This window comes from Bombina bombina, chromosome 8, assembly GCF_027579735.1.
Source record: "Bombina bombina isolate aBomBom1 chromosome 8, aBomBom1.pri, whole genome shotgun sequence".
NCBI lineage: Eukaryota > Metazoa > Chordata > Amphibia > Anura > Bombinatoridae > Bombina > Bombina bombina.
This window is the reverse complement of record NC_069506.1, coordinates 72983694-73006628: the sequence shown is the minus strand read 5'-3', so window position 1 is coordinate 73006628 and position 22935 is coordinate 72983694.

The following is a 22935-nucleotide window of genomic DNA, read 5'->3' as shown; positions in this document are numbered from 1 at the left end:
CAGTCCAAATAATCCAATGAAAGGCCGCTCTTCTGTAGCGTATGTCGACGGTTAGATAATCTGTAGTGGGGAAACAGGAAGGTGCCAATAGGGTGATAACGTAAAGGACCCTGACAAGTAGGTAAAAGGAAAAGGGTACTCACAAGCAGGGCGGCACTTGGACGTGCCTAACAAAGCAGGCCGGAACCTCAGCGTCGCCCGGAAGACTCACAACGGCAACACCCAATCCTCGAGCCGGACCAAGTTCCGTGTGGCCAATCAGGAACGCTGGATACTAACACACCCTCCTCTTCATATGCCGAATCCGAACACTGGCAAAAGGGTAGGGGATAGTGATATACCGTGTGTGACTCTCCCGAATACCGAGAGTTGAAGAACACAGGCCAACAAACGGTCTGTTTACTCTGACACCGGTCTCTCAGACAGTCCACTCTCTTGCTGCAGCTCCCCCTGCTCACTATTTCCCGCCTTCGGGAAATAGTGGGCGGGCGGGAAATAGTGAGCAGGGGGAGCTGCAGCAAGAGAGTGGACTGTCTGAGAGACCGGTGTCAGAGTAAACAGATCGTTTGTTGGCCTGTGTTATTCAACTCTCGGTATTCGGGAGAGTCACACACGGTATATCACTATCCCCTACCCTTTTGCCAGTGTTTGGATTCGGCATACGAAGAGGAGGGTGTGTTAGTATCCAGCGTTCCTGATTGGCCACACGGAACTTGGTCCGGCTCGAGGATTGGGTGTTGCCGTTGTGAGTCTTCCGGGCGACGCTGAGGTTCCGGCCTGCTTTGTTAGGCACGTCCAAGTGCCGCCCTGCTTGTGAGTACCCTTTTCCTTTTACCTACTTGTCAGGGTCCTTTACGTTATCACCCTATTGGCGCCTTCCTGTTTCCCCACTACAGATTATCCTTCTTATGTTATTGCATCCTGAGCATGGCCAAATAATAATAATTTTGTCTGGGGTGGGAGAGCATGTGTAGTAACTCTTTGGGCTTGGGGTTCCTTGGAGTGGTGAGAATAAATAGAGTTGCGCTGTCTCTTTTTCTCACCATAGGATCTGCAACTAAAGAGAGCGTTTGGAAACAAGCCTCTGGAAGTAGCTGCACCCCATCGTCTAAGGACTGTGATCAGGAGTTGGCATTACTAACTACCGCAACAACCATTAGTCTATATGAACACTCCTAAGGACACTTCCCTGTTGTGGGTAATATCTATCCAGATAGATCAATTACGTTTGATCAATTGCTTTTTAGGCTTTTTATTCATTCATTATTGTTTTTTAGTATTGCTTTTTAGCATTTACTTTTTATGTATTTATATTAACTTGTATGTGTATTTCTTATTTATTATTTTTATTTACAGTTTCTGCAGTATTTATTTAAGTTTTTAGCTAGTTTTTAGCTAATTTATCTATTCTAATATCCCTCTTATTTTAATACTATCCCATATCCTCTTCTCTACTAAGTTGCGCTGTTAATACTTCTAGTGTACTTAGCTTGAGTTTGTTTATATTTGGGATGCAGGATGGTTTGAATGCTGTTTTTGAGGGTTGGCAGAACTGGGCTGATGGTATCAGGCCATTCGTTGGTGGGGGTGCTAGTCCTTCTTATGTTATTGCATCCTGAGCATGGCCAAAAAATAATAATTTTGTCTGGGGTGGGAGAGCATGTGTAGTAACTCTTTGGGCTTGGGGTTCCTTGGAGTGGTGAGAATAAATAGAGTTAATGGATATAACAGGTGTCTGTTGTGTCAAGATGTTACAGGTGTAACAGCCATGTTGTCAAAAAGAGGTTAGGAAGCTGGACTAGCTCTGCTTGGTTGTATAAGTTTATATGATGTTTGTGTTAATAAAATTTGTATGGTATTTGTCATGTTATGTTTAAGTGTTTTATATTTAACTGCTTTATTGTGAAACACACTCTGCTTATATACGCACAAAAGGGTCTTATCTGACCCCTAGATCTCCCACCATTCCCGCCCCTCCAGACAGTCCAGTGTCTCCATAGGAGCAACAGTGCCATAGAGCCCCCACAGTACCTAGGTTGTGGTTTCGGGGTGATCCCAGGGGAGCAGCAGCACTTTTATTGGAAAGCTCTCGGTCCCCAGGTGCCACATTACAAAAAGCGGCACTCCCTGGGAATGGCTCTGTTGCTGGGGAGAGAGGTCGGCTACCTCCTAGTTCATGGTTTCGGGTGATCCTGGGGAAGCGCCATCACAGGGTGTCATTGGAAAGCTATAAGTCCCCAGATGCCACAGTCCAAAAAGTGGCATGATCCATTACTGGGGACCGGAGTTAAAGCCTGGTAAAGATATGCAGGTGGGGGTGTCCAAAACCCCCGGTTCCCAAGGGAGCTCCCTTCCGGCAATCACCCCACCACTTTTCATCCTAGTAGCTACCCATCCCCAAAAGAGGGGAGCTCTGGGGCAAGGGGCCGCTGGAGCAACCAGGGTTAAAGCTTAGCGGGTTATCCCCTGTGATGCGGCTGACCGGCAGTTCCAGGAGCCCGGCCAGCTTGAGAGGGTTAGGCAGTCAGAGATTAGCTCTTTCCTGATGAAGAACAAAAAGTAAAACGATAGACACCGGTGTCATAAGCAGAGAGCCGGGTAGTAGGTAGGGGGTGGGGGTAGCCTTTGCAGTTTGGTATCCATGACAGTGCTGCCCCCCAGTCTGGCAAACCTGGCTAGACTCCAATGGGTCAGCCTGGGGCTGTCTGGTGGTGGCCCTCCAATTGTAGGTTGCCGCGATAGGTCATCCCATCCCTCCTGGGCTTGTGGCATCCTTGTTGCTCCCTGCTGGCCTTCATCCTGTCAAGGTATATGTAAGGTTAATAAATATATATTTTAATTATATATTTTAAGATTAATAAATGTATATACATATTTTTGATCATGTGTTTGACTGGTCAGTGGAGGATGATTCAATTCATTCTTAACTTGGGACTCCTGTCCCATCCTCCCACATTCAGTGTGCAAAAGTGAAGAGGGCATCCAAGTGAAAACAATAAACATTTGGTTTGTTTAACTTTAACAGCAATTACAAGGAACCATATGCATGACTGCATGGAATTGTGAGATAAAATCTCTTACCCCTCAAGAGTCTGTCTCAGGCGACATATTTTGTAAGAAAGTAACATGCTTTGTGAAAACTTTGACCATTTACTTTCAGATGCAAATTGACCCTATGCTATGTAAGTGGGACAATAAAAACTTGGCAGGAACACATATTTTTAAATTATACTCTTGGGAACGATTGTTAAAAGACAGCATTCTGATGCCTAGATCAGGACACAAGCCGACATAGGGACTTCCTGCCCAAGATGTAGCTGGTCCATCTGTGTATATTTGAAACTGAAAACATCTTTCAAAAGAACTAACAATTACCACAAATTTGTTAAGTGACTCATGCTATGTAACTGCTGACACTGAAATATACATAATTTTAGATATTGTGTCTGGGTTAGAATAACACAGAGAAAGCACATGGCTTACATTGTGATTTCAAAACAACTGTATTTAGATTTTAAGTAAAATTAAATACATTTTGAAAAAGAATAATGCCAATAGTTCATGTGTGTTTGAAATAATTCAAATAACCCATATATGTATATATATGGAACAGAAACATACTATATTAAATAAATAATTGCTGTATTGAATAATAACTACATTGATAATTTTGCAGATAAACATATCAAATATATGCCCCAGACTATATTGAATATATATCTGGGAGATAGATTTAGATCTGTATAGATTAAATAGCAATTGTGATAGTCCCATGTTTGGATGATATACAACATGCTGTAATTGTGTGAATACATATATAACAGATATATAAATGCCATTAATCTTGAATAGTTAGCAATATAAATTGTTTTAATATAAAACATTGATGTTTCATGTCAAATTGATCAGAATAAAAAAATGTAATATAATACAATACATATAAACATATAACTTAATAATGTAAGGAAATTATGACAGTTATTACCCATTTTAAAGAAATATTTTAAATGCTAGAAATGTTGGTTAAATCTGAATCTGTATGTATTGTCATACTTCCCCCCGGTGTTGCAATGTGAGAACTACAACCAGAAGGCTTTTGGGCTGTTTTAAAAATGAAATTTCGAAGGGCCAATCTGAGACAAGGTTTCCATGTGGGTGTAACCAAACCAGATCTCTAATGATTATAAAACAGGAAGGTTAAATGTAAGAGAAGATAGTTTTTTGGTGATTGCTTACCCTGGTGACTGATAACTGGCGAGCATACTTGGGACACAGTCATTCAAGCCAGGAGCTGAAATACTAACCCTGATCTATGCAAAATAACTTTTCCTTCAAATGAGGAGATCTAAGATATTTGGAAAAGATTGAATTACAATTTGGTTCAAACTGGTGATGTATGATTTCTAATTTTAATATTTTAAACAAAGGTTATTGATAATATCATAGTCAAATTGTGGTTAAGCAGATTTAAAGAAGTAGTTTGTATTACAAGTTAGTATTTCATAAGCCTGTGTAGTGTTAAACGTCTATTTTTGTACGCTAAGGAATTCATTTACAGCATTTGTCTACTGTAAGAATATATGTACTTTAGTATCCAAGTAAGAATTGTATTAGAATCAAATTTTGGCTAAATAACTGAGTATACATATATTGTCCTATTATTCATTAGAACTGTTGATTGTATTGCTGGATATTAGTAGCTGTGATATTTTAGTCTCATTGTGTTAATTTTGAATGAAAGGATATTGTAAATCAGGCTAACTTTAAAGGTAAACTTTTATGAGCTTGGTAAAAAAGTATAGACTGTCCTATTGTTTAAATTAGCGCTGTTAGAATTGTATTGCTTGGGTATTTAGCTGTTAAAGATCTTAGAATCTCATTGTACTAACAGGGTGAACTTTTACTGTGAATAAGATAGATTTTTATGAATGTTGCATAGCCTATTTGAACGATTTTAAACGCATATAGTGTCGACTCATATTCTAATTCTCACAAATATTTATGTATCAACATGTTCATAGTTATTTACTAATAATAAAGAATTCAGATATTTATATTAATTTTGTTGTCTTAGTAGAAGCATATTGATTGTGGGTTCAGTCTAAAGAAAGATTGTTAAATATATTCCCTGCCATATACTCACACATTGTTTGGAGAATACTGCTAAGATTTTTATAAATATACTGACAATCCCCTGAACCCTGGGATATTCACATAATGCCAAGTCCCAAAAAAGGTATCCAATGCCGGCCCCAGAACATGTGCCCCCTCACAAGTCACAGAAGGGCCTCCGGACTCTCCCATGAAAGGCATCTGCCGCTGGAGAGAAGGCAGGGTAGCTGGGGCTGCTGCAGCCCAAGAATGAGGACCGGGGCAGACTGCCCCGCATTCCTGGGGTTCACAGGTGGGGGCTGCAATCTCACTCCTCCCTGGAAAATCCTCCTGGATGAGGAAAGGGCAGTGATTAGCACCCACCTGCCTAGTTTTCAGCTCCACTGCTAGATGGACCCCAAATACTATTCCAGGGTTATCCCTCACTGGCTCTGGGATGCATACTAGGGGTGGGCAGAGGACAGCTATGATCTGCCCTGCTGCCAGCTCCTATGCGGGGTTGACACAGGGGACCACCTCAGCCTCCTCCAGGACCATCATTATTATTATACTTTATTTATGATGCACCAACATATTCCACAGAGCTGTCCATGGATACAATTCATTTAGATAAAACAATGATAAAAAAACTTGTAGGAGACAGGACAAAATTTACAAACACATACAGGAGGAATTGAGGGCCCTATTTCCGTGGGAATTTACAATCCACTGGGACACACTGCGGCCCTACAGTATTCACTGCATCTCCAGTATAATCCAGTGGTGGTGGTGGAGGGCAGCGACCAATCTCCTTCTCAGAGCTCAGCTCCGGCCCTTCTGCTGTGGGGATGTCAGGGACACCCTTGGTCGCCTCCACAGCTACAGGAACCCCAATTTTGCACCAGGGTCCTCCACCTCCCAGATGTCAGGGTTTTTTCCCTGCTTTGTTTGCCATGTGCTGCTGGCAGCCATTTTACTCACCTTTCTTGCTGAATCTGGTTCAGAGTGTGTGATGCTGCTCATTTCCTGCACGCCCTCTTATGGCCAGACTGTTGTATATCATCCGTGTGAGGCAGGTTGCAGTCTCAGAATTGTGATGTCATCACTTATTATTTAAAGGGCCTCTGTTCAGTATGCTTTGCCCTTGCGTTGTCTCAGACCCGTTTGTTCCTGTGTATTACCTGGCTAGTCTGATGTCTCTTCTGGTTCCTGGACTAATCCCTTGTGGAAGACTAATAAACCTGTGATTTCTAATTACCCTGAATTTGTGGCCTCTTTTCAAAGGGTATTTGATGTTCCGGCTCGCTCCTCCTCTGCTGCTAAACAACTCATGTCCATTCAGCAAGGTATGAGATCTGTTGCTCAGTGTGCCATTGAGTTCCGTACGCTTGCCACAGAGGTTGCTTGGAACAATGAAGCCCTTGTTGCTGCCTTCTTACATGGGTTTTTTAATGTGATTAAAAACAAAGTTGCTGCCAGAGATTTACCAGAGGATCTCAAGGCTTTGGTGTCTTTTTTAATCCTAATTGACATCAGACTCAGAGAGAGGCCCTCTTTCAAGGAGCGCTTGCGGAAGCCTCCTGTACCATTGTCTCCTATATTGTTGTTCCCACCCATGTCTCCCTCTCCTCCCATGTCTCCTAGTCCCGAGTCACCAGGTACTGCTGTGCCAATGCAGTTGGGATTTACGCGTCTCTCCGTGGCGGAGAGGGCCTTTAGAAGGAGGGAGGGGCTCTGTCTCGATTGCAGGTTACAGGGCCACCTTTTAAAGTTTTGTCCTACATGGCCGGTTAAACGCTCGCACCTAGGGTGCTGTTGGGGGCAGACCTTGGGTGGTTTATACTCGTCCCTGGAACCGCTAAAGGAGAAACCTTTGGTCACGGTTGTCCTTTCCTGGGTGGACTCCTCCATAGTCACCCAGGCTCTTGTTGACTCCGGTGCTGTGGGCTATTTCACTGACAGTGCTTTTCTATCACAGCACACTTATTCCTGTATTGCCTCAGTCCGTTCCGTTTGCTATTTAAGCCATTGATGGCATGCCTCTTTAGCCTGCACTCGTTACTCACAAAACCACTCCATTATCCATGGCTGTTGGGGCTCTATATTTTGAAACCCTCCAGTTCCAGGTGATTAACTCTTCTGATTGTTCTGGGTTATCCCTGGCTCCAAAAGCACAATCCCAGTCTCGACTGGCGTAGGTCCGCAATTTTGTTGTGGTCTCCGCAATGTATTTCCACTTGGAATACCGAGAGTTCCAAGACGTTTTTGACAAGGTGCGTGCCGGTACATTGCCTCCTCACCGGTCTTACGATTGTGTCATAGACCTACAACCTGGAGCCATTCCTCCTTAGACCGGGTTTACCCTCTCTCGGTTGCAGAGAATTGTGCTATGTAGGAGTATGTTGCTGATGCTCTGTCATGGGGATCATCTGCAAATCCTGCTTTCCTGGCAAGTTAAGACCATGCATCGATTATAGGGGTCTTAATCGTCTTACCATTAAGAATGCTTACCCTGTTCTGCTAATTTCGGAACTCTTTGACAGCCTCAAGGGAGCTACGGTCTTTTCTAAATTTGATTTGAGAGGAGCATACAATCCTGATAGGATTAAGGAGGGCCACGAATGGAAAACAGCATTTAATACCAGGAGCGGGCATTATGAGGATCTTGTAATGCCATTTGGCCTATGTAATGCTCTAGCTGTTTTCCAGGAATTTATTAATGATGTTCTATGAGATATGTTGCAACAGTGTGTTGTGGTGTACTTAGATGATATCCTCATACACTCACTCTTGAGGTTCATCGTTCTGATGTTACACGGGTACTTCAGACTACGTGAGATCGGGCTGTTTTGTAAACTCGAGAAATGTGAGTTCCATCAGACTCAAGTAACCTTTCTAGGTTATGTAATCTCCATTGCAGGGTTCTCCATGGATCCTGACAAGTTGTCTGCAGTCCTGCAGTGGCCTCGCCCAGTTGGTCTTCACTCTATTCAATGTTTTTTTGGGCTTTGCCAATTACTATAGGAAGTTCATTAAAAACTTTTCTTCCTTGGTCAAACCTATCACTGACATGACCCGTAAGGTCACCTACTGCTAATAAGGCTTTTGAGAGTCTTAAGACTTTGCTGCCGCTCCAGTTCTGGTTCATCCTAACCCTGTCCTGCCTTTCCTTCTTGAGGTTGATGTGTCTGAGACTGGAGTAGGGGCCCTCTTGCCTCAACGTCCTATGCCTGACGGTTCCTTGCATCCGTGCGGTTTCTTCTCTAAGAAATTGTCTCTGGCAATTATGAAATTGGCGACAGGGAATTACTGGCCATAATTTTGGCACTCAAGGAATGAAGGCACCTTCTCGAGGGTACTAGCGTACCAGTGCTCATTCTTACTGACCACAAAAATTTGATTTATCTATCCGAAGCAAAACATTTGTCGCCCCGACAGGCCAGATGGATGCTATTTTTGTCTCGGTTTAATTATGTGGTCTCTTACCTGCCTGGTAGTAAGAATGTTAGGGCTGATGCCCTCTCTTGTCAATTTTCACCTCTGTCCAAGGAGGAGTCTGTACCTACTCCTGTTATACCTCCTGACCATATTTTGGCCACCATACGTACTAATTTGACTTCTCCCTTATGGGGAGGAGATACTGGCTGCACAAACCAATGAACCTCCTGAGAAACCTAGTGGTAAGTGCTTTGTACTTGAGAATCTTTAAACTAAACTATTACACACTTACCACTACCCTAAAGCCGTAGGTCACCCGGGCAAGAACCAAATGATTTGGTCTGTTACTCAACAATTCTGGTCAACAGGTCTTCGTTCTGATGTTGCTGCATATGTATCCTCCTGCTTAGTCTGTGCACAGAACAAGACTTCTCAATGTCTACCTGTGCGTCTTCTTCAACCTATTGCTAATGGTGAGCGTCCTTGGACACATCTTTCCATGGACTTCATTGTCGAGCTCCCTGTTTCCAATGGCAATACTGTTATCCTAATGGTGGTTGACTGTTTTTCTAAAATGTCACATTGCATTCGCTTGAAGATGTTGCCCACTGCACAGGAGCTTGCTTAAATTTTTGCCCGGGAGGTTTCCCGTTTACATGGGTTACCCAAGGAGATAGTCTCGGACCGGGGTAGCCAGTTTGTCTCCAGATTTTGGCGTTCCTTTTGTGCTCAAATGGGGATCCAGCTTTCCTTTTCCTCGGCATATCACCCTCAATCCAATGGGGCTGTGGAACGGTCTAATCAAGCTCTGGAACAGTTCCTCCGTTGCTATGTCTCAGATCACCACAATATTTGGTCTGAACTGTTACCTTGGGCAGAGTTTGCTTGTAATAGTGCTATTAATGCTTCCTCCCAGTTATCCCCGTTCATGGCGAATTATGGGTTTCAACCATCCTTGTTGCCCGATTCATGTCTCAGGGAATTCTGGCTTTGGAGGAGCATCTCCAGCAACTCCGTTTCACGCTGCTGCAGATTCAGTAATGCCTTCATCCTTCTTTGCAGCGCCAAAAGTTCCAGGCTGATCGTAGGCGTCTGCCCACGCCTTCCTATTAGGTTGGTGAGAGGGTTTGGCTGTCCTTCCGTAACTTGAACCTTTGTGTGCCTTCCAATAAACTGGCTCCCCGTTATGTTGGTCCTTTTCAGATACTCTGATGGGTCAATCCTGTGGCCTATGCTCTTGACCTTCCTCCTGCAATGCGCATCTTCAATGTTTTTCATGTCTCCCTCTTGAAACCATTGGTTTGTAATTGGTTCACCACTGTGTTGCCTCATCCCCGTCCTGTTTGCTGACAACCATGAAGAATGTGAGGTCAGCAGCATTATTGACTCTTGTATGTCCAGGGGTGGTGTACAGTTTTTGGTTCACTGGAGGGGGTTACGGTCCGGAGGAGCATTCATTGGTTCCGTCCTCTGATGTTCATGCTCCCACCCTCCTCCGTGCCTTCCATGCCCATATCCCCAATAAGCCTTTTGTTCTCCTGCGTGGGAGGGGTCATTATTTTTTAAAGGGCCTCTGTTCAGAATTCTTTGCCCTTGCATTGTCTCAGACCTGTTTGTGAGTTTCTGTGTATTACCTGGCTAGTCAGATGTCTCTTCTGGTTCCTGATCCCTGGCTTGTTCCTGACTTTGCTGTTCTCCTTGTTCCTGATTCCAGCTCATCTGACTGCTCGCTTTGGCTCCTGACTCGGCTCGTCTGACTACCAGCTCTGGTTTTGACTCCTGGCTTGTTATTTGACTTGTGGACTTTTTATTATTTTTGTTATTAATAAAGGTGTGATTATTTTTGCACTTCTTGTCTCTGTCTGATTCCTGGCACCCTGACACCAGAGTCTCTGGGAACTCTAGGAAACGGAGCAACCCAGACACCTTGACTAAAGCCCTCTACAAATTCCCAGGTCCCCCTACCTCCCAAAAGACAGAATCCTCCCAAGTTCCAGGGTCCATAGTCAGTGGGGTAGAGGCTGGCCTGCATTCCTCTCTGAAAGTAACAGAGGCTTTTGTTACATCTCCCCACTGGTATGGAGTTAGCCGGATGTTCCAGCCCCAAACTACCTTCCATTTTGGTGGTTGGCCACTGCCGCCGGTGGTTGAGGATGCTGACCTCTTTGCCCTGGATCACACCAAGCTGCTGGGTAGAGGGATCAGCTTTCTCCTCTCCCTGAAGTAGGTTCGGCTGTTGGGGAGAGAGACCAGCTGTCTCTTCTCCCTAGAAGCGGTTCTGCCGCTGAGGAGGGAGGTTGGCTACCTTCTCTTCTGTGAAGCGGTGCTGTCACTGGGGAGGGAGGTCGGCTACCTCCGCTCCCTGGGAATGGCTCTGCCACTGGGGAGAGAGACCGACTGTCTCCTCTCCCTGGAACTGGCTCTGCCGCTGGGGAGAGAGACAGGCTGTCTCCTCTCCTGGGAAGAGTTTCTGTCACAGGGGAGAGAGGTCAGCTACCTCCTCTTTAGGGAAGGGGTGTTGTTGCTGGGGAGGGAGATCGGCTACCTCCTCCTCCTGGGAATGACTTTGGCGCTGGGGAGAGAGACCGGCTCATCGGCTCTCTCCTCTCCTGAAAAGGGGTTCTGCCACTGGGGAGGGAGGTCGGTTACCTCCTCTCCCTGTAAATCATTATGTCGCTGGGGAGAGAGGTCAGCTACCTCCTCTACCATGAAGGGGTGCTGTCACTGGGGAGGGAGGTCGGTTACCTCCACTCCCTGGGAATGGCTCTGTTGCTGGGGAGAGAGGTCGGCTACCTCCTAGTTTATGGTTTCGGGTGATCCTGGGGAAGCGCCATCACAGGGTGTCATTGGAAAGCTATAAGTCCCCAGATGCCACAGTCCAAAAAGTGGCATGATCCATTACTGTGGACCGAAGCTACAGCCAGGTAAACATATAGAGGTGGGGGTGTCCAAAACCCCCAGTTCCCAAGGGAGCTCCCTTCCGGCAATCACCCAACCTCTTGTCCTCCCTAGGAGCTACAAATCCCCAAAAGAGAGGAGCTCTGGGGCAAGGGGCCTCTGGAGAGACTTGGGGTAAAGTTTAGCGGGTATCCGGGTGATGCAGCCGACTGGCAGTTCTAGGAGCCCGGCCAGCCGGAGAGGGGTTACGTGGTCAGAGATCAGCTCTTTCCTGATTAAGTACAAATAGTAAACAATAGTCTGGGAGATCCATGAAAAAGTCAAAACCGGTGTGATAAGCAGAGAGAAAGGTAGTAGAGGGGTGGGGATAGCCTTGGCAGTCTGTTATCTATGACAATAAACATGCTGCGGACAGTTTTATTACAACACAAAGGTGTGTGTGTCTTATTTGGGATGATTTTTTAAATGATGGGGACTGGGAATGATGATTTAAGGGATCAAGGTGGTACATACACGGCGCCATGGTATAGGGGGAAGGAGCCTTTGACCCGAGGAGGAAGCGAGGCCCAGGTTGTTAGGTTAGGCTGCTTGGGGTGGGATTTCGGAGGCTGTACTTAAGGCTGTGTTGTTACTTTTCTGACAGCATCAACTCTCCCACCAACCCTTGATTTTGTATTTTTAAGCTGGGTTTTCTATTGTCATAGTATGGGGTGGGGCTGCTAGTCCTCTTTATGTTATTGCATCCTGAGCATAGCCAACTTATATTAATAAATATTGCCTCCCTGTGGGGTTGGAAAGCATGTTTAGTAGCTATTTGGGCATGGGGTTCCCTGGAGCGGAGAAAATAAATAGGGTTAACGGATGTAATAGGTCAAGATGTTACATGTCTTACAGCCATGTTGTCAAATAGGGGTTAGGAAGCTAGACTAGCACTAATTGGCTGTGTAAGTTTATATGATGCGTACATTAAACATAACATAACAAAAACCATTCAAATGTCTTTAAGTGTTTTATATTTAATAAACATGCTGCGGCCAGTTTTATTACCATAAAAAGGTGTGTGTGTCTTTCTTGGGGTGTTTTTTTAAAAGAGGCTACTGGTTGGGCTGGGAAACTTGATGACATAAGAGGTCAGATACTTGCAGCTCATACAGCGTGTGTTAGAATCAGTGGTTTAGAAACAGAAAATTTCTTTCTATAAACATTTTCTATTTTTATGTTAAATGTTGCTGTGTCTGGATACAAAAACTAATATATAAAATAGAGCTCTAATAAAAGATTCTAAAGATTGTGTATACTAGCAGTCATTTTTCTTCATGTTTTTTTAAGATTACTTTAGCATTCTAACATTTTTGCTTTGATGAAAGCAAAATCCAAAATCTTGCCTTTTTTTTTTTTTTTAAAGATAACCATCTCTGAGATAAATGTAATTTCTGACTTCCAATTTAAAGGTTTTAATTGGGGTCAATGTGGGATATAAACAGGGTCTCTGCCCCTTTAGAAAAGACATAAAGACATAAGTGGAAAGCTGAAAAGCTATTACAATGAAACCAAAGAGTCTACAAATGTATAATCTCTATGTATTAGGAATTAGAAATGTACTCAAAAACATAGAAAAACTTCTTACCCAAGGAAATGTTAATCACATAAAACATATGACACATTCTTTAAAATGTATTATGAGGTTTCCAAAATAAAATAAACATGAAAAGATAAAGGGAGAGTCAACACCAGAATTTGTGTTGTTTTAAAAGATAGATAATCCCTTAATTACTAATTCCCAAGTTTTGCATAACCAACACAGTTATAATTATACATGTTTTACTTCTGTAATTACCTTGTATCTAAGTCTCTACAGACTTCCCCCTTATTTCAGTTCTTTTGACAGACTTGCACTAGCCAATCAGAGCTGTCTCCATGGTAAATTCACGTGCATGAGCTCAATCTTATCTATATGAAACACGTTAACTAATGCCCTCTAGTGGTGAAAAACTATCAAAATGCATTTAGATTAGAGGCGGCCTTCAAGTAATAACAAATTAGCATATGAACCTCCTAGGTTTAGCTTTCAGCTAAGAATACCAAGAGAACAAAGCAAAATTGGTGATAAAAGTAAATTGGAAAGTTGTTTAAAATGACATTCCCTATTTGAAACATGAAAGTTTTTTTGGGACTTGACTGTCCCTTTAAGGTAGATAAATAAAACCTTAGCATTTTTTAAAAGGTTTTAATTAAACAAATGTGATGGCAATTTGTAAATGCCTGCATAAAACAAGTCTGATAAAATAACTTGCATATAAAAAACAAAAAACATAGATTAAAAATCTGAATTCTCTACCCATTCTAGGATTTGTTGACAATATATAACAGCATTAATAACTGATGAAATCAAACATTGCATATTAAATTAAATAACAAATCACTTTATTTTTAAAGAACTGGTTTTCATTCTTTAAAAAGTCTCTGTTTTCTTTGCAGATATTATTTCTTGCCAAAGTTAGAGGAGGAATTATTCAATAGTCAAAAACTTCTATATTGAATCATTAAAAAAATATATTCAGAATATTATATATAAGGCAATGTTTAGAACATTAAATCAGAGTATGTGTCAGTTCCCATCATTTTGTATTTGATTATTTTCGTAAGAAGTCCTGGGAATTTATTATTCTGATTTGTCCTCCACTTTATGACCTCAGCTTGTTTACGAGATTTCATTTATAGGCCTCTATTTATCAAGGTCTGTCGGATCAGGTCCGACAGACCTCGCTGAATACGGCGAGCAACGCCGCCCCCTGCAGACTCGTGGCCATCAGGGGGGTGCCAGCAGGGGGGTGTAAATCAACCCGATCGTACTTGATCAGGTTGATTTCCTGCGATGTCTGTCCGCCTGCTCAGAGCAGGCGGACAGGTTATGGAGCAGCGGTCTTTGTGACCGTTGCTTCATAACTGCTGTTTCTGGCGAGCCTGCAGGCTCGCCAGAAACACGGGGCATCAAGCTCCATTCGGAACTTGATAAATATGCCCCATAGTCTTATCCTTCTCTGTGCTGTGAATTCTGGACCGTGTATACTTTTGTAGGTGACCCTTGTTTTGATGTCTGGCTGCTGCAGAATATCCTGGTTCCTGACTCCCCATCTAGGGTTCGTTTCCATTGAGTCGTTAAAAATTGAGCTGTAAGCTACCAAAGCGGCTGTCAACTAAAACTAGTTTACAGTTCCATTTTAGTACCACATTTGTATTGAAATATTTTGCGCATTGCTTGCAGTTGCTCTTTAAATGTAGGTGTAAGTTAACGTTCAAATAAAGCTTCCATCCGACGTCAAATTTCTCAAAAATCACAACAGAACAAGTTTGTTGCTTTGATAACCGACCTTACACTATAAAATTTATGTTTAACGTCTGTGCTCTTTACCTGTGATCACCTCTATAGAGAAACAAACAAAAAAAAAAAAGAAACACTGAATTCATTACAAAAGGAAATTAAATATTTTATCTAATGAAAAAACATTTTTTTTACATTCATAAATGTATTGATATATGTAATATTTATTGCTGCCCTAGGCATAGGCCTAGTTGGAATTATGCAGATATGTGCTTGATTATATTTTTATATGTAAATACATATTTATATTTAAATAAGAACATAACTCCAACTAGTCTTATATCTGGGCCAGCAATAAACATTACATAACAATAATTTTATAACACTTGCATTGTTTAAAAACTTGAATATATCAACGGGAAAAAAGGTCTCCAAAGGCATATTTTTCCTCATTTACAACTAGATGAGCTGGGCGTAATATTTTTCAATGTATCGACACCCTGCGACAGTATATTAACGGTTTGCTCTTTCATTGGAAACCTGGTGTAAAATGGCCTCTAATACTTTCTATGTGACACAATATTATTTTTGGCAGCTGGACCCTGGCTGCCGATACTGTGGTATAATGCACCATCAAAAGCAGTCAATAAGCGAAAACATTTTTTTAAAAGCAAATTTATAGGTTTGCAACCTCATGCAAACCTGATTACGACTTAATGAAACAAGCCCTTAGTCTGCCTCCTGACTTTTTCTGTACATTCCTTGATTTTTATGCATTCAAGGCACAAACAGCTTGACTGTTTTCACCTGAGGTGATCAGGATAATTTGTATAAGTCTGATGAAATGACAAGAAACAAGAAATTAGTTCACATAACAACTTGATGGGCCTTTTTGTTTATCTACTGTCAATTTCTATGTTTCTACGTATCAGTGGTTTTCATCTATATTCCCTTACCACCTATTCTAATAGCCTTGCTGCCTTGACTGACAACCTAGAAACTGCATGTATATTTGTTGATGAAATGACCAGAGGTTTTTAGGAATTATCCTTAAAGTAATAGTAAATCCTAGTGTTTGTGAAAAGCTAGGATTTACCAGTGCAACAAATAAAGGAACTATCAGCATGAAGTATTTTATACTTCATGACTAAAAGTCCACGTTATTTGCCTACAGCGTATAAAGTGCTGAGACCCTCAGGCTGCCCGCAGCAGAACACTATTTTTTCAAAGAGGTGACATTTCCACCTTTTATCTGCATTATGCCAGATAGCTATCACGCTATTGGCTAAGATCACCTCACTGCAAAATAGCATTCTGCAGTGGGCGGCCTGTGGCGCTCAGCGCGGCGAATACTGTAGACAAATAGTTCATGACTGAAAGTCCCCTTTATTTGTTGCACTGGTAAATACTAGCATTTCACTAACACTAGGATATACTATCACTTTAAACTCATAACTTTTACCTCTTAAAATACATCAAAGTCTTAAAGGGACACTACACCTAAAATTTTTCTTTCATGATTCAAGTAGAGAATACAATTTTAAACATCATTCCAATTTACTTCTATTATCTAGTTTGCTTCATTATTTAGCTATCCTCTGTTGAAGAAATAGCAATGCACATGGGTGAGCCAATCATATGAGGCATATATGTACAGCAACCAATCAGCAGCTACTGAGCATATCTAGATATGCTTTTCAGCACAGTATATCAAGAGAATAAAGCAAATTAGATAATAGAAGTAAATTAGAAATATATTACAAATTGCATGCTCTTTCTAAATCATAAAAGAAAAAATTTGGGTTTCATGTTCCTTTAACACTTATTTGTGTGTTAACAATATTGCCATTATAATTTGCAAGTATAACATTGCAAGTATTGGTCAATAGGTCAGATAGGACAGAGCAAATTGGATTGATAAAGGTCAGCAGGTAAAAATAATAAAACAGAGACAAAATCTGCTAATAATATAAGCTGTAGCAAACAGTTTAGCACACAAATAAGAAATGCATTTCATTTCAAAGCTTCTTAGGCATTCCAGGAGTATGTCACTATAGATATACGAGAGTCCCCTCCCTCCAAAAAAAAAAAAAAGTTTAAGGAAGACAATAACAAAAAATAACAAGGTTGTAATAATTAAAAATACAAAAATATTTATTTATTTGATCTGTTTGTATGGTAAAATACCTATAGTACATACTGTTTAGTTTCACTTACAGGATGAAGTTTACCTGCAGCTCTGTTTGAATAAATATACACAGTATTTTGTTAACTCATAACTCATGTATCACTAATTTCCAAAGATTAGATCAGGAACATGGATTCCATCAGGTTTATGAGCTTATTGGGAAAGTAGAGTCAAAATTAAACTTTCATGATTTAGATAGAGCATGTAATTTTCTTTTATAATCTAATAGGCTTTGCTCTCTTTTTAGACTTTATTGAAAAGCATACCTAGGTGGGCCAAGGTGCAGCAATGTGCTACCAAGAGCTAGCTGCTGATTGGTTACTGCACATACTTGTATCTTTTCATTGGCTCATCAGATTTATTCAGCTAGCTCCCAGTAGTGCATTGTTGCTCCTTCAACAAAGGATAGCAAGGGGTTGATTTATTAAGGCCCAAATGCACCTGTTTCTGTGCGAGCCTTCAGGCTCCCCAGAAACAGGAGATAAGAATCAGCAGTCTTAAGACAGTTGCTCCTTAACTTGTCCGCCACCTCTGAGGCGACGGACATCATTCCAACCGATCGTATACGATTGGGCTGATTGACACCCCCTGCTAGGGGCCGATTGGCCGCAAATGTGCAGCTGCACAAGCATTTTACTAGAAATGCTTGTGCAATGATAAATGCCGACAGCGTAGGCTATCTACTATGCTTTTAAGAATTTCTTAATGTTTGCACCTTCCTATATAAAACTCCTCCTCTCCAGCTACTCATTGCTTGGTATTTTGTTTCATAGCAGACAAGTATTCCTAGCCCTCTCCGTTTTGGATTCGACATTGCTAAAGTTATTTAAGCTGACCTTTTTCCTATTTGAAATTCTACCTTTACTGTGGTACAGAAGTTATTCAAAACTCTTTGCCTAGTTTGTCACTGTTTTATTACGGAAGTGTTTTTCTTCAGACTCCTGCATTTCCAGCTTGCCTGTGATTCAGCACCTGTGGATTCAACTCTCAGCCCTCAGAGCCGTCTCTGTTGAATCCCTCTAGCTTCACGGATCTACTTAGCAACTCCCCCTACAAGTTCACAAGTATACTTACCAGCATTTATACCTACTTACCTATTATGGTGATTGTTGATTTTGACTTTTACATATTTTATCCTCAAACTCTTGTAAATAACTCTCTGTGTCTCAGTTTCTTTCACGGAGCTCTGACTCTGATATTAGTGACATCATCGTCTGCTCTAAGGAAACCACTCCCTCTCTCCACGCTGCTTATTGTAAACAAGCAGTCGGCTTGTAAAAAGATCCTGACTCTCATCATTTCTTCAGAATTACTCTCGCCATGGATCCTATTGATTTACCTACTCATGTGGCTAATCTCACTCAAAGGGTTGAACAGCTCTCGCAGGGTTTACGTGAGCTACAAATCCAGAATCAAACCCTACACAACTTTATTTAGGATACAGTACAACATAAATCTGACAACAGTTCAGAACCCCAAGTAAGCCCCCCAGAGAAATTCTCTGCAAACAGGTCAGAGTTCCGTGAGTTTAAGAATGTGTGTTATCTACTTTTCCACCTTAAAACACGCACGTACACCACCAATAGGCAAAAGGTGCTCACTGTTATTTCTTATTTGCATGGTAAACCACGTGTATGGGCAAACACTTATTTTGAAAGTAATGACATTATTCTTGATTCCTTCTTCCAGGCGATGTCTTTACTATATGAGGATCCCCATAGACAACTCACTGCAGAAAACGCCCTCAGAAGTCTCTAACAGAATAAAAGACCAGTGAAGGATTACATTGCCTAGTTTAAAAGATGGGCAAAGGATTCTGGTTGGAATAACATTTTCTTGCGCAATCAGTTCGGATTAGGTCTCTCAGAGACATTAAAAGATGACCTAGCAAAAATTGAACTCCCTGATTTACTGGAAGCTCTCATGACCTTGGTTATTACCATGGATAGAAGAATAAGGTAACGAAAAAGTGATAAATACTCTACTGAGAGTTCCCATTGTGCTTCATATACTTCAACAAGACCTCTACAAACCAATGAACAACCCTTGGAGTTTGGATTCACCAAAGGTCCCTTAAAAACAGATGAAAAGACTAGACCCAGACAATTAAACTTGTGCATGTACTGTGCATCTAGTGAACACTTGTTCAAAACTTACCCAATCCTAAAAGCCCAGAAAACCGATAAGCAATGCATAAAGTCTGTGTATACCAATTTCCTTTCGCACACTTCAACTTGCTGTATGCTTTCTGTCTTTTTACAATGGGACCAAAACCACCTACCCACCCAAGCTATGATTGACTCCGGTGCATGTGGTAATTTCATAGACAGACATGTTGTTGCGATGAATAAAATCCCCTTAATTCCTAAGCAAAACCGGCAGGGTATTCATGTCATTGATGGCTCTCTCACTACATCTGGTCTTATAACTCACCACACTGTCCCTATACTTATGAGTACACCAGAGGGACATACTGAATATATCTCATTAGATGTAAAAAAATCTACTCTTTTCCCTCTTATATTAGGCATACTTTGGTTAAAACAGCATTCTACATCTATATCATGGGATACATCAGAGGTACATTTAGTTTCTCAGTTCTGTAAAAGTACTTTGTTTTCCTACAGTTCAGATTACACAGGTCACAGAACAAACAATTCCTGCCGAATACAATTTTTTTTATTATGTATTTGATACAGTTGAGGCAGTCTTTACCTCCACATAGGCCATACAATTGCCCTATTGACTTTATTCCTGGATCCTCAATCCCCTTTGGTCATGTGTATCCCTTGTCGGAAGATGAATTATCACACTTAAAGACTTACATTGATGAGAATCTCAAAAAGGGATTTATCAGGCCCTCCACGTCACCAGCTGGAGCTGGCATGTTTTTCGTCAGAAAAAAAAATAATTCCCTTCGCCCAGTAATCGATTATCACAAACTTAATATGCGTACTATAAAAAATAAATATCAGTTACCTCTGATTCCAGAATTAATAGAAAGACTAGAAGGTGCAAACATATTCCCTAAGCTGGACCTCATGGGGACATATAATTTAATAAGGATAAGAGCAGGGGACGAATGGCTGACGGCGTTCCGTACCAGATATGGATTATTTGAATACACCGTCATGCTATTCAGGCTCTGTAATGCCCCTGCTACTTTCCAAAATTTTATTAACGATATTTTTTGTGACCTAGACGTTTACCTAGTCATCTAACTTAGCGATATTCTGATTTATTCACAAGATATTCTCAAACATATCAAACATGTAAGGTGTGTACTTTCACGACTCAGGTCTCATCACATATATGTTAAATTAGAAAAATGTCTGTTCAACACTGACCATAAAACATTTGTAGGATACCATATTTCTGCAAATGGTATCAGTATGGAAGAATCTAAGGTGAATGACATAACCACTTAGCCCAAAATTTATAAAAAACTTTTACCAGACTCACTGGTAATCATTTCTTTGGACAGAAGAGACAAATTCATCTTTCAAAAAACTAAAGTCTCTATTCCCTACAGCACCCATACTCCATTTCCCTAACAGTTCTCTTCAATATACACTTGAAGTAGATGCTTCAGATTATGCAGTAGGCACTGTCTTATCTCAAAGACCAACAGAAAATAGTCCTTTACACCCGGTAGCTTTCTATTCCAAGCTGTTGACTTCAGCTGAAATAAATTACCCAGTAGGAGAAAAAGAGCTTTTGGCTATTAAATCCGCATTTGATCAATGGTGTCACCTCTTGGAAGGTACTTAGGTCCCTATACTCATATACACGGACCATAAAAACCTTCAGTACTTAAAAACTAATCAAACCCTATCATACAGGCAGATCAGATGGAATCTGTATTTTAATCAATTTAACTATACTGTCACATATAGACCTGGTAACAAGAACGGAAAGACTGACGCCATATCTAGACATGACCCTAAACCTCAAATACTTAATCAGCCCTCTACAATAATACCTCTGGAAAACTTTGTAGGAGTATCCCTAAACTTTCATGCCCTTATCAAAGAAAGATAGATACACAATACTACTATGCCTACTCAGAAACTACAGTTGAAGGGTGACCAATTGTATTATTTTCAGAACATACCTCCCCACAAGTCTTAGGAATACTGTTTTACGGTCAGTCCATGATTCAACATTGGCAGGCCATCCTGGTATTGCCAAGACTTGTGAATTGCTTAGCCAATCTTTCTGGTGGCCCAAAATGAACCGGTCTGCTGAACAATACATTCTCACTTGCAAGACTTGCAATGAGTGTAAGGTACAATGCAAGCCTCCATACGGTTTATTAATGGCATTACCCATACCTAATAGACCATGGCAAGATATTGCCATGGATTTCATTGTCGAACTTTCAAAATCTTCTAGTTGTAACACAATCCTGGTGGTCGTTGATCTTATGACAAAGATGGCACATTTCCTTCCACATCAAGGTATCCCAACGGCCTCACAGACTGCTCAGTTGTTTCTTAAAAACATTGTCAAATTACATGGACTTCTTAGCAGTATAACCACTGCCAGGAGTTCCCAATTTACTTCCAGGTTTTGGACCCACTTAACTAAAGACCTAAGGATAAAACATTGTTTCAGCACTGCTTTCCATCTGCAAACAAATGGACAGACGGAAAAAAACAATCAGTGGCTTGAGCAGTATATCAGATATCACTGTTCTCAACAACAGGATGATTGGTGTTCACTTCTACCTATGGCAGAGTTTTCTTTTAACAATACTGTTAGCTCCTCAACTAAGGTAACTCCATTCTTTGCCAATAATGGGTTTCACCCTACCTTCCACCTCTACCCAAATGTTGAATCCCCTTGTCCTCTCACACTGATACATTAAATGAACTGAAACAAGGTTTCAAGCTTCTACAAGATAACATTAAGACAGCTCAAGACCATCAACAATTGTATTACAATAGGAAACACAGGGCTCCTCTAGTTTATCAACTCGGAGACCAAGTCTGGTTATCTACCAAGAATCTCAGATTACATACCCCTTTAAAAAAGCTTAGCCCTCTTTTTATAGGACTGTATGAAATAATCAAGATAATTAATCCAAATGCTGTAACCCTTAAGCTTCTATCTACCTTCCGCATACACCCGACTTTCCATGTCTCCTTGCTCAAATCATGTATCAACCCTATTCGTCCAGCACTCTTTTCATCAACTCCGCCTTCCCCACCTCTCGCTGAAGTGGAATACAAAGTACACAGTATTCTGGATTCTAGGTATCGTAGAGGTGTTGTTCAATATCTTGTATGCTGGAGACAGTATGGACCTGAAGAGGATTCATGGGAAACTTCCTTGAATTTATCTGCTCCCAGACTGGTGTCACTATTCCACAGAAGGAATCCTGACAGGCCCCGTCCTTGATCTGCTGAGCTGCTCCTTTTTGGGGGGCGTCCTGTCATATCTACTATGCCTTTAAGGACTTCTAGTATTCATGTTTGTACCTCCTTATATAAATTCCTCCTCTCCAGCTACTCATTGCTTGGTATTTTGTTTCATAGCAGACAAGTATTCCTAGACCTCTCCGTTTTGGATTCGACTTTGCTAAAGTTATTTAAGCTGACCTTTTTCATATTTGAAATTCTACCTTTACTGTGGTACAGAAGTTATTCAAAACTCTTTGCCTAGTTTGTCACTGTTTTATTACGGAAGTGTTTTTCTTCAGAATCTTGCATTTCCAGCTTGCCTGTGATTCAGCACCTGTGGATTCAACTCCAAGCCCTCAGAGCCAGCTCTGTTGCATCCCTCTGGCTCCACTGATCTACTCAGCAACTCCCCCTACAAGTTCACAAGTATACTTACCAGCATTTATACCTACTTACCTATTGTGGCGATTGTTGATTTTGACTTGTACATATTTTATCCTTAAACGCTTGAGACTCTGAGATTGGTGACATCATCGTCTGCTCTCAGGAAACCACTCCCTCTCTTCACACTGTTTATTATAAATAAGCAGTCA